Here is a 14,242-nt window from a genome sequence, read left to right as displayed (position 1 = left end):
CGCTCTTAAAGGGAATGGGAGATGACACTCTGATTGCACACAGTGGTAAACATGGCTGTGTTGATGCCATGAAATTTAAAATCAACTTATTTTTCCCTTAAATTATACATTTTCTCAGCTTAAAAAATTGACTTGTCATCTATGTTGTATTCTGAATAAAATATTGAAATTTGAAACTTCCACATCATTGCTTTCTGTTTTTATTCCCAATTTGTACAGTGTCACAACTTTTTTGGAATCGGCTTTGTAAGATTACATATTTTTTTAAAAAACATGTATTGTAAATACTTTTCTGTGTGTGTGCATATATTTATGTGCATGTTCGTGTGGGCATGTGTTTGTGGGTGGTTGACAGGGCACGGTTATTTAAATGTCCAGATTTTTTAAATCAACATCATTATGAGCATATGGTGTGACAGAATGGCTTCTCTCAGATTTACACTGAAATAAATACAATGAAAACATATTCCAATTTAGGCAAAAAAAAAAAATCTTAAAGGAAGATACAGCGTTAAACAAAAATCAGGCTCTATTGACGCTATCTGTGGTCTGCTGTCAGTTAGCGAAGAGAATAATGTCCACGAAATTTAGCTTGTCAGCAGCAATAAATCAACACAAATTATATATATACACAGTACAGACCAAAAGTTTGGACACACCTTCTCATTCAAAGAAAATTATGACATTGTTTTGTAGAATATGACATATTTTGAGCTGTTTCACACTTTTCCATAATTCCATATATAATTCCACATGTGTTAACTCATAGTTTTGATGCCTTCAGTGTGAATCTACAATTTTCATAGTCATGAAAATAAAGAAAACTCTTTGAATGAAAAGGTGTGTCCAAACTTTTGGTATATATATATATATATATATATATATATATATATTGCTAGAGTGAATATCTTGACCAGCCCTAAATGTACCATAGATGGCACAAAAAAGAAGACAGAATGTAGTTAGAGACCACTGACAGGTATTCTGCTGCTACTGTGTGTAATGGAAAGAAAATAGCCAGACAATATCCCAGAGGAGACCATTTCTGGGGTCTCAACGCCACCATGGAAACCTTTCTGGCAGCGATTTCATTCTCTTTTTCATTCTCTCCCAACTTCCGTCATAACACCGTCTTCTTACACTTCTGTGAAAAACACATGCGGTTTTCTTTTTGTCCGGCCATTTCATGCAATCTCTCCCACTTGCTTCCATTGTTTCCAGCCCAATTTCCCGCTCTTATCCTCCCACTCTACTTTTCCATCCGTCACCTTCTCTCGTTATTTGCTCAGAAAGTGTATGGAGAAACATAAAAGCAGAGACACAGCAAACAGAAGGTCCCTGGAGCAGCGCTTGTTCCACAACAAATATTCTGAGATCATTACCTTTGAGCCAGCTGCTCCACCAATTTGAAGTCACCGGTGACTGGGAAAAAGGACGAGGTGCTTCGAAACTGCACTTTGCAACTAATTACAAGGTGTTTTCTGAAAATCCTCCCAAGTGGAACTGTCTGTCATCCATGCATTTTACTGCCTCCTACCTACTCTTTCAAATCTTTCCAAGTATTTCTGTCCCTTTCATCACATGTGCTTTTCTAATCCTGTTTTCTATTAAACTTACTGACGTTTCATCTCATGTACTGGTGAACACCAGATGGTGCAAGTTGGCATATCTGACTGTATGAAAACAAACAAATTTAATACAACACTCAGAAATTCTTGTTCCATCATATCAGGCGTCTTCAACAGGGGGTCTGCAACAGTACTGCAAGGGGTCTGCCAATTATTTTTTGCAAAAAAAATTTGTTTGAAAAAGCTGACTTCAACCATATGATTATAAAACTAAAGTTTAACTTTTCTATTATAAAGCTGAAATGTTATGTACAAGTATTAAACTGATGTCAAATTTATATTATATTATATTATATTATTATAGATTGAAATATCTAGATTTTACACAATATGTAAGAGATCCCCTATTCTTGATCTGTCTCTCTATCCAAAAACAAAAACAAAAAAAAACATCCACACCACTATATGAAAACCCAAAGCCACTGCCTGACAACAACATTAAATATTCATCACAACTAAGGCTCGATTTCCATAGACACCTCAGAATGACACACTAGGTACACCCGGGAACAGCATGCCAAGCTCTTGGCTCTTGACATTGTGATATAGTGAAATTGCTGGCAGAGGAGCATTCAACATCTGTCCCAGCAGAACCTGCATTGGCTAGATTTTGGGCAGACTCTCACAGGAACATATGCTTTCGGTTCAGACACACATTCAAACACTCCAACTAGAAAATTTAAATGAAATGGAAAAAACACAACAGCCAACAGCACTGTGTGCATTCATAAATCAGAAAGGCTGTGTAACAAATCCTTGTTCTGCAAGCGTTCAGATCAAATGTGCTGTCACAAAGGAATAGAGTCACAAAGCCCCTAACTGTGTTTCCTACAAATTTTCAGTGGATGGCTTTAAATACAGTATTTAGTTCGGGGTTATGTTGTTCTGCGTAGTTGCCACATTTTATACTATGCATATTACTAAACAAAAATTACATTTTGATATATGTACAAAATATATTAATGGAACATGATCTTTACTAAATATTCTAATGATTTTGGCATAAAAGAAAAATCGATAATTTTCATCCATACAATGGTTTTTTTTTTTGGTTATTGCTAAAAATATACCCCAGCGACCTGAGACTGGATTTGTGGTCCAGGGTCACATACAATATATATATTCACACACAAACACACACACACACATATATATATACTGTATTATATACACACATATGTATCTATTTTTTACTAATTTTAGATAAAGCCTTGGGGTCAGTAATATTTTTTTACCATACTTTTATTCACCAAGGGTGCATGAAATTTATCAAATATGACAGGACATTTATAATGTTGTTTTGGACTTTCTATTCATCAGAAAAATAATTTGATTACTTGTAACATGCTTAACCATTGATATAAATGTATCAACTTATTTTTAATTCTAAAAATAGAATAATATAATGAAACAGTAATATATACTATACTTTATCTAAAAACTACAGCCTTGGTGTGCATAACAGACTTATCACCATTAAGCATTTGAATGGTAGGGTGTTCGTGTTTGTTTCTTTTAACATATTCATTTAGTATACAGTTTTCTGTACTACCACTTCTACTGTTGGACATCCACAGCCTATGTACTAATGAGAGAAATGGTACTTTTATAACATATGTACACAATTTCCCATAATAATCACAATTCCCCAATAAACCATCTAAGGGCAATTTTCTTATTCAATAATCTATTAAAGGTTATAATAGCAGAGCTGAAACCAGACAAATTCACAAAGGCCACACATGCTGGCATCAAACGGAGCAGCTTGGCCAGTCTCATCATGATGTATTAGCTCCTTCCAGACACCCTGTGGGAAAAACAGGTTTCCTCTGTTTCCACATACACACACACACACACACACACACACACAAGCCTATAACTCACCACAGAGTAAAACATGACACAACCTCTACACACCACATTATGTGCCCTTCCTCCATTTTCTCTATGATTAAAAAGCTAAGTGGATGGATTTTGGATTCAGTTAATTGTCCACATGCAGGGTCTGAAGCTTTAATGGAATACATTGTTTACTATTTACATCATGCAGTCTCCTAAAGACCTCATTGATTTAACTACAGACATCCAATGCGCGTTAGTCTTTTAGAATCCAATCTGCCATTTGATGGTTAATTTTTTACGTTTTTTTACATCCACCTTGGTCTTTTTGATTTCATAATATTCTTAGGGCCACGGATTCGATTTTCTTAAGCTTTATCTTAATTCTGCACATCCAGTCTCTGCGTCTCCTGCGTTTTCTAACAAAGATGATTTAAGCCTAACTGTGAACCTAGGATTTATTTGAATTGTTAATCTGCATAATGGGTGTCCTAATTCAGAGGCTACAAAGCCACAGTAAAATTCAGATTTTTCGTTTGTTAAAACACTTCCATGGATTAAAATCTAAAGAGATAATCTGACTTCAGCCATGCGTCTGGAGCTGAGATCATGACAAATCATCTCAACAGCAGCTTTTCAAATCACTGTCACTGTTAATGCCATGGTGAATCAGGTCAAGCCAGCACTGCACTGCTACAAAAGAAACCTGTCAATTGATCGGATACACTGTCATGTAAATTCAACACAAACACTGTGCTCAGTGGCTCTCAATTAAAAGCCACTTTAATCATTAACATTGAAGTACATTGTTTTTATTGAGTTAGCCCTTAATTTTTGGGCCTTTGGGTGATTTATGATGGTTAATTAACATGAAACAAAAAATAAAAATCCTGTGAATGGTGACAGCTAGAGGCACATAGACACAGATCAACCCTCATGCGTTCATTCTCTATCTGGGTTATCTCTATTTGAAAGCCAACCACCCTGACTAACTTGCTAATACATGCAAACACACTAAACACATTCACATTGACCATAAAAAAATACACTAGATCCTACAATTCCATTTGCAATCATCTCCAATCACTACTGAGCTATAAATTTCTGCATTTATAACATTACCTGCCAAAACTAAATATTAAATGAGCTGCATATTGCCCAAAAGATAGGATTGCATAAGACCTCCAGTAGGCAAATAAAATAGATTAATCTTGACGTGAAGAATGATCCAATCATTCTGTCTAGAGTAGACAAATGAAAATGCCACTCAAACATAGGCAAATTCGCAGTTGACAAAATGCATCTACTTATCTCATCAAAGTGAATAAAACTCAGCCTTTGTTACTATTATAGATTTATTGAACTGTGTTTCATAAAACCACAGACAGTGTGGACCAGGGCCAGTGCTGACAAACCTCTCCTGGCTAATACGCGCTGTGTTCCCAAGGTTTTGTGCAAAAGACACAACACTTGCTCTAAAAGCAACAACCATGCAACTTTGCACAACATCAGCAGTTCATGTGCTTTTCCTCCCAGGCTGTTTTACTTGATTTCATTTGCAATCTAAATATGTCTGAATGAGAAATCTTTGATAGAAACATTAATTTTGTAATATGTTTATCATTGTTTATCCTTTCAATTTCTTCTATGGATCAGTTTAGCAGATCAAGACGATGAACATGGATATATTCTGAAAATCTTCAATAGAACAAATACATTTTATATTCAGTACAGTTGGGGTCAAATGTAAAACCTGTACTGCAGCAATAACAGAATGTTTCATAACTTTTGACATCATGGTCAAGGAAAAAAAGAAAAGAAAAAGAAGACTATTAAGAACATGAAAACAAAAAAAATTGCATATCTGATAAGCCTATGGTGATATTGAGGCCTCATCTGTGAGTGTTTTCAGAAACAGCAGAGCATAATTGCCTCATTAAAAGGGTTTTATAGATTTCTTTTATTACTTTAATATGTCCCTTGAGGTTCGCTTTAAATGATAATGAAGTTTATATGGGAATATATTCACAAAGTCTGAAAATATCAATTTTAAGACCTGTCAGTAAACAGCCACTGTTTTGAATGGTTAACATAAATGCATAGGAATGCTATTGCAAAACTGTCACTGACATAAAAACACTATGAAATCCTTTACTTATGATTTGCAAGCGATGTAACTGCTGCCAGATCTAAACATATAATCCTCTGATATGACTTTGAATTTTATGAAATTATTTGTTCATGGGGCATATTAATTATGCCGTTTAAACCAGACGTGTCAAAGCAAATGTTCCTTACCCTTACATTTCTTCTGTTGTCAGAAGTGGCTCAAGTGTGGACTATATCAGAAAATGAATGTAGACAGTAAGTAATTATTATGGGTTCTGTTTGATTTTGAGTTTTAATATAAAAAATATCTGCATATCTTCAAGATGAGACTAACAATTAGCTTTTTTATAATTCATCAAATCTTGCAAATACAAGTGATTAATTAATTAATTCATATGGCCTTTTAGGTTCCTAAAATCACAAACCATTCATTTTACAGGTCCCCTAAATGTAATTAATTTATTTCACACAAAAAAAAAAAAAAAAAAAAAAAAAAAAAAAAGTTACACTAGAGATGCTATAAGTGGAAGGAGACTAATGAATTAATTTAAATTGCATAATTAAATTTAATCATACTTTCAATATTTTAAACTGCCAGAGGTTACAGCAATTTATATTAGATGCATCACTAATATCACTTTCCCATTTTAAGCATGAATACAAAGCTAGGAAAAAGCTGGTGATTCCAAGTTTCGTCTCTGGGAAATTTGAGGACGCCCTTTATCTCCATCTTCATACATATGCAAACAGACAGAGAACCGAACCCAATAATTAATGTCATCCTGACCCTCCTCTCATCAGCCCATGGCGAAGCTCACAATAGGAGTCGGTGGCAATGAGGAGGTGCGTGAGTGCTGCTGGCAGAGAGTAATGAGAAACACCTGCTGCTTATTGCACCTTGTCACTACTGCCAAAACCCCTCCATCTCAATCTCTGCACCAGTTCTGGCCCAGTGGCAGAAGGTGTCCTGACTTGACAAGACCCTGAACCTACACATAAATAATCATATTGAGCCTATATGGCTGATCAGCCTGTTGGTGTATATCATGTGGATATCATGTCAATTCAGTGCAGGAAGAGCTTGTCCTTGAGGTCCAAAACAGCACAACATAACTGGGAATCCACTTAACCAACAGCCACCTGGCCCTGCTCCTCTGGACCTACAGCACAACCATTCTGTCATGCAAACTGTGGTCATTCTGTGTGAGCCTTTACAGCCACTCTCAAGAGACTTTCTGCCTTTATATTTGTGTTTTATTTATTTTTTTACAAATAAAGACTCTGAGGCATTAAACTGTCAAATTGTTTGTGTCCTTCTTCATTCCCTGCCAAGGAAAGAAAAAAAAAAGAAATGAATTCATGTTCATATTCAAGAATATGGAGGTTTATTCAGTATTCTAGATAATTTTTCCAACAATGGACCAAAGTAATGAAATTTATGGTTTTCATAAGTCAAAGTAAACAAACAATCAGGGAGATTGATGACAACTGGCATGTGCTGAGGTCTAAAACATGAGGTACGGTGAAGGTTCTGTACCAACAATTATACATGAGAAATCCTTGCACACAGTACAAACTACAAGAAAAGCCCTTGGGTATCTGCTTAGGAAAGCAACACGTTCAAATTCACCAAGCCTGTTACAAATACACAGACCTCATAACATAGATAGATCACACATGTTCACAACACACATTCAGTTGAGTAGGATGGCAACCCCCCACACTCACACATAAAAACACACACATTCCTGCAAGCCAAGCAGTGAATGTGTTATTCGGGTATGAAATTCATCAGGCAAACCCTTTATCCTGTGTCACTGAGGGTCCATCTGTTCAAGTAAGGTCTGATTGATTGTCCATGAGATGATGGAAGCAAACATGATTGTCTCAACAGGGCAAGGAATGATGAGGAAAGCCTCAGAATATAGGAGAAAAGCCAAGTAGCATTATGAGGGCAAACTAAATCACATATAATCTCTCTCATATACACTCATTCTTTAGGACTTTTGTAAGCTCTTTAATTTTTGCATCAGTGGTCTATTCCATCATAATATAACGTAGTAGTAACCTTTTCAAAATCTTTAGAGCCATGTGCATATTTTAGAGACATTAAAAAAAAAATATATATATATATATATATATATATTAGGGGTGTAACGGTTCACAAAATTCACGGTTCGGTTCGATACGATACACTGATGTCACGGTTCGGTTCGGTTCGGTTCGATACGTTTTAGATACAGCAAAATGTAAAAACATCTCAACTTTTCAGAATGCCGCAAGCGCACCGCGGGTCATGTGACAAGAACTAACCAATCAGCTTCATCCTTTCCCGTAACAACGTTGAGAGCTCAGCCAAGATGAAGGATCAGCTGATCATAGTTGTATATGGATTGCAATTTTGAAATAAATTTAGTAGCAGAGCTACTGCAAGCGATTTTTAGAGCTGCAAATCCATTTATCCTTCGCTGAAATTTCCGCGTCTCATGGAGAGAGCACGTCATTGTTGCTTAGCAAAGACAGACGCCTCATGAGCGCTTCTGCCCAAGCGCTTTGGAAAGGAGGAGAAAGACGCGCTTAGCGTTTTCCATGCGTTTTTAGGCACGATATGTGAACGGCCCCTAAGGCGCTCGCTCACTCAGCACGCGCTGAAGGCTCGTTGCAAAATGTCGAATGCCTTTAACAGACCAGAAATATAAGATCCTAAAATAACCAACAGGTCTGGTGTTTGGGTTGGATTCCCTGTAAGCTATAGTTTCTAAATGCTGCAGGGATAGTTTGCTGCGTGCATGTTTCTCCTTTTTTCTTCTTTTCCCAGATAGTACTGACGCATATATCCCAGATATTCCCGCTGGTGTTTTTTTTTTTTTTTTTTTTATTCCCGCTGGTGTACCCTGTCATGTTGCAGATGCGACATACCGTTGTTTTTTTTATCCACCACTCTCTTGCCATCACCATTATAGCTTAAAGGGAATCCAAAGTGCACCCAAACACCAGACCTGTTGGTTATTGGAGGATCTTCTCATTTCTAGTCTGTTAAACGCATTGGCTATTTTGCAACGAGCCTTCAGCGCGTACTGAGTGAGCGAGCGCCTGCTGAGTAGCCTAACATAAACATATAAGATGGTGTTTTTTTCTTCTTCGGGAGTGTCAGGGGCGTTGCCTGTTACGTTGTTTGGGTTATTGGGCTACCTTGTTGAACGCATATCATTATATTTCTCTCTCTCTCTCTCTTTTTTTTTTTTTCAAATATAATTAATTACTCCAACGAACCGTTCGGTATACATAATGCGTACCGCGTACCGAACCGAAAGCGTCGTACCGAACGGTTCAATACGAATACGCGTATCGTTACACCCCTAATATATACATATATATATATATATATATATATATATATATATATATATATATATATATATATATATATATATATATATATATATATATATATATATATATATATATATATATTGAATATGTTCAAAATGTAATTTACTAAGATTGCGATGATTAGGGCCTAGAAATTATATGTGTAATATTATTAAGGAGAATCTGGGCTCTTATGTGAAGAGTGATAATAATTACAAGGAAATTGGAATTATTTCATCTAGAATAACTACTGAAGGAACTTAAATTTTATAAATTAGCTGGTTAAAAAACTACAATGAGAACAAAATTGAACCCATAACAACTCCTTGTGGAACACCATAGAGATGCCATGATAAGAATGTATCAAATGTGTTTGCCATTTCTACAATTCTATTTGAGAAATTATCTTAATACTGCTGAACCGAATGGCTTTTTTTAATAATGTTTAGGCAGAAGATATGTAAATATTTTATAGGTCAGCAAAACAGATTTTCTTATTAGTTGTGTCGGAAAGTGATATACAGTATATTGAAAACAATACATAGTGCAGATAATGTGTGAAATAAATGTGACAGGACAGAAGGGGGAAGCTAAAATTATTCAAGACACAAACAGTCTAATGTGGTCATATTAAAACACACACACACACACCAATTTACTACAGAGAAAACAAAGATGGAAATATAATGTTGTTATGTGGATATGGATGGTAGTATTTCCCAGGGCTCACTGCCTTGCCAGCTAACAGCACTTCAGTCTGCTGTTGTTGGCCGAGCAATGAAGACTTAAAGCAAGCAAAACAGGCTTTAACAAATGCTTACTTCTTTCTACTATCATCATCGTCATTTCCTTGCAAGGATAATTGCACTTTAAACAAGCATTTTGCTTGGATCATTAAGTCAAACTGAAAAACAAACAACTGAATATTGAGTGCACGGAACAGATTTAAAGCTACATTTGACAGATAAATATTTCTGATGTATCAGAAAGATTCCTAAGGCAATACACTACAATTAGAGCAATTTGTATGAAAAATTTGATTCTCCCATAACAGTCATTTACCTGTTCAACCATATAATGTTTTAATGGTTGTTTTCAATTCAAATCCATTTACTAAAGCAAATGTCCATTCAGCTACAGTGTGTCCTTTCACTTTACTTGGTAATAATTTCATCATAATAAAGTATAATTACACCGAAGGTGTTGAAATGTTTGAAATTGTTTTTATGCAACAGTTCAATAATTTAAAAGTATATTAATTAACTGGTGAATAATAATATATATCTATATTGATTAACATACATTTCAGACAAAAATTGGTCAGTTATTTGGTGTGCATCTAGGCAATATGCATATCTGAATAAAACAAACTTGCATTCTTCTGGAGATCGGTCTTAGAAGGCTACCTTGAAATAATTCAGACGAACACAAGGACACATAACACATTTTTGTCAGACTGACCATGTGAACTTTTTATTTTACTGAATGTATTCACGTAAATGAGTAGGCCTGTGTACATGTACAGTATGCTTTTTAAATGTTGATTCTTCTTAAAATGCAAATAAAAACTGCATTTCTCAAAATCTTTATCACTTTATTAAAATTAGGCCGACAAAACAAATTGACAAATGTTTACTTTTACAACCCACCACATATTTATGAACATGGATTGAGAAGTTTAAAGCTAGAAGTTTAAAGTTTACAGGCTTCTGTGTCATCTGCCCGCACTGAGTTCTGGTATTTCTAATGTTTTGATTCTCTCAAGTCTGCATTCATTACATCCTTAAAATCAAGAACACATTAGGGTAGTTTACGTTCACGCATTCTCTAAACTTGAACTTGTGTTTTTGAATATTGTAATTGAACTTCGATGGTGTAGCCTAGTATGAAAACACAATATTGCATAAGAATGCACAATTAAGAATTTGGCCCTTTTGTATCAACAAACCACCAAAATTTTTTTAAAGCCAGTATCTATTTCAGTCTACAGAGATTTTCCCTCCCTTCTCTGTAACCATCCGGTTCGAGCTCCACCCCGGGTTTTCCATGTCCCGCGAAGGAAACCCGCTCCGAGTGATCGTTAAAAGCCAAAACACCGAAGCCCGACTTTCGAAAAACACATTAGCCTACTGGCGGCTGGCAAAAAAAAGAAAAAGAAAAAAAAAAACACTGATTTTACATATAAATTGATTTAAAACTGTTCCATTTACAACGGCTGTCAACTGGTATTCTTTAGGCTACATGAAATCCCCGTGTCATCCCTGCTTTTCCATTATGAATTAACTCTTTTGATTCCAAACGAACACTCGCTTACAAAGACCAACGCTTCTGTAAACGGAGACAGAATTGTAAAAAAACAGAACTTAAATCTCGTTCCTGGTACTTTTTCTTAATATACGGTGTTTGTTGTAAATAAAACCCGCTATTATGCGCGCGTTAGTGTCAGATCTAAAGCAACTTAATCAGACAATCCTGATTAGGAGCCCCTCAGCATCCCAACTGAGAATCCGGAGATGCAAACACACACTCTCGTATCAAAACAGAACACTCTATTATCAAAAATAAAGGCAATCGTGTTAGAACAAAAGCAGGAACAAGCATCTGAGAATTCTCACCTCAAATACGGATCCACTTTCTTGCACGTGGGAGACCAAAGAGCCACAAAAGGATCCCGTTTTAAACTCGTGATCTAGAACACGAGTGTTGTGCCGTTGTGTTTTTTGGTGTATAAACCATGAGGTGATCCAGAGCCGTCATTGAAGAAGCAGCAGCTGCAGCATCTTCTGTCCCGCTAGGACCCGCTTCTGTCCTTCAACACCGCAGCTCTCAGTCAGTCTGAACTGGTACACGGAGTCCGTGCAGAAACGAGCTCTCCAACTACATTAAAAAAGATGCTGGGATTCGGTTTCGACGGCGCTTTGGCAAGATGCAGGCGGTTCTCACGCGCAGCAGACTCGCGCTTTCGTTTCTAATGCTGAGCGTTCACTGTGACTGTCAAAGCAGAGGAGGATCTCCGATACAAGAGCGCTTATAAACACTGAGACGTGGGATGCGTGTGAGTAAGTCACTGGATGGGAGGATGAATGCTCAATTTACTGCATTTATTTTATGTCTCCAGGCATTGGTTCAAACAGAATATTTGTCGATTCCTGCATGAATCATATAGCCTGGAAATTGGGGCAAGTTGTCACTTTTGTTTTTTTAGGGTGGATGGTTTCTGAAAGTCAGTTATATTACAGGTGGATGTATTTAAGCATTGGCTGTTTCTTGAATATTTCCACCATTATTGCTCAGGAAAAGAGATACAGTTCATTCAACACACATTTGATATAACAATTATAAGACACAAAAGGTATAAAACCAAAAATTATATTATATTATATTATATTATATTATATTATATTATATTATATTATATTATATTATATTATATTATGTGACAACTCCCCATCGTTGAAATATTTGTCTTGAAGACGGTTCAGACTTTTGGGTAGAATACGATTGACTTTACCTGAACAGGCTATATTTCAGTGTGTTATTGTGTTCACTTATTGTTACCTAGAAAACTAACAAAACAAAAAAAAAGATATTTAAAAAAGAAAGAAAATAAATCAATAGTACACAGTGGTGTGAAGATGGATTTGAATGTCTACATATCTAAAATATACAGATGAATACAGATGAAACAATCAGTTTTCAGTGCTGATGAAAAAAATGAATGAACTGCTGAATGATCCACGTGATTATGAGCCCATTATTCAATTATGCAAGGTCATACATTAGAAATTTCGGTAGCACTTTATTTTACAGTCCTGTTCCTCATGTACATACTATGTACTTATTATAGTAATTACAATAACTATGTAATAACTAGGTACTAACCCTGAACCTACCCCTAAACCTAACCCCACCCCATGTAGTTACCTTGTGTTACCAGAACTTTCTTAGATAAATACACTGTAAGTACACTATAAGTACATGTTAGTACACGTACTGTAAAATAAAGTGCAACCGAAATTTCATCATGAGCATTTGATTTGGCAGACAAGACACTGAGGAATCTTCCAGATGTTGAAAACACACAGTAATTGCAAGGTAGTTAAACCTTTATGAATGTTTTTCCCTGATCATTTCCATAATCGGCTTTGGAATCACTCTACTTAGCAATAAAGCATTGATACTGATGGTTAAAAAATCCCCAATAACGGCAGAAGAAGATGAGGTCGGGGCGACCGCTCAGGGAATTGGGACAAGGCCAAAGAATGTGTCAGTAACTATAGGCGGTTGTTTGAGGTGATCAGGCAAAGCCTAAAGTTAAAGCCTGGTTGCATTGTTCCAGTGAGGATTTAGAGCTTAAGCACCATGACCATGATTAAGAAACAAGACCATCTGCTATCCTGTGTCCGAATGACAGGGTTTTTCACATGCACACTCTCTTTCTCTCATGGCGCACAGATGTTTAATATGGTCAAGCTTTTATGCATAAACATTTATGGCCCACATTTTACTGAAGCATACATTTTAGTGGCAGTAAATGCTTTATATGTACAATAAATTATATGTTTGTGTATTGTCCATCTAAACTTCAAGTCCACTTATAAACGCTTGTGGACAAGAACATCTATTCAGAAATCTTCTCACCCCGTGGCACACTGTCATTATAGACAGATGGAGCTTGACAAATAAGACAGCATTGGATTTCTCAGACACATCACATTAACTCTAGACTGAGCAGGAGGATATCAGGGTCCCCGAGGACACAATTACACACACTGTAACACCAGCAATGTCTTCTCATTAGTAACCAACCAGCAATTAGCCTAGCAATTAATCACCCCCACAGAGGCCTTGTTTAGATTAGAAATCAAGATTTGTTTTTACATGTGTTTACAAAGTTCACTGTAATAGCAATAGAACATACTGTAGGTCATAGCAAAATACCGATGCATTCCTTAAATCTTTCTGAAAACTAAAGGAAAATAGTTTTTTTCAGAAAACATTATTTCTGTCTTGAAGTGAGGAAAACTTTACTGAAATACACACTCATGCTTGGTTAAATGGGGCATTATATAGACCTATTGTTTTTATAAATCTAGTTAGAAATACACTAATCTAACTCTAAACCTAAACAGAAAACCTTCAACACTTTTATAATAAAAACTAAAAAAGTATTTATTGTTAGATAATTTTAAATGAGGACACATTCAAAAGAAGGTTTACTACATCAGAAAAGCCATAAAGTTTACTATGCAATGCAAATGTCAAAATTCATTATGGTAATGGTAAAGGTATGG

The 14,242-nt window shown here is 35.9% G+C and overlaps 1 protein-coding gene across 1 annotated transcript in view; it reads right to left on the bottom strand.

Moving 5' to 3' along the window:
• pde4ba (phosphodiesterase 4B, cAMP-specific a) overlaps positions 1 to 11,955 on the bottom strand; it is a 138,241-nt gene extending 126,286 nt beyond the window's left edge. The window contains exon 1 of the mRNA XM_052558280.1: positions 11,564 to 11,955. The gene's annotated coding sequence lies outside the window, so the exon portion shown is untranslated. The remainder of the gene's footprint in view (positions 1 to 11,563) is intronic.
• Positions 11,956 to 14,242: the final 2,287 nt, after the last annotated feature.

Source organism: Carassius gibelio, chromosome B6, assembly GCF_023724105.1.
Source record: "Carassius gibelio isolate Cgi1373 ecotype wild population from Czech Republic chromosome B6, carGib1.2-hapl.c, whole genome shotgun sequence".
Taxonomy (NCBI): domain Eukaryota; kingdom Metazoa; phylum Chordata; class Actinopteri; order Cypriniformes; family Cyprinidae; genus Carassius; species Carassius gibelio.
Note: the sequence above shows the minus strand (reverse complement) of the source record. Positions and strands in the feature narration are given on the sequence as shown.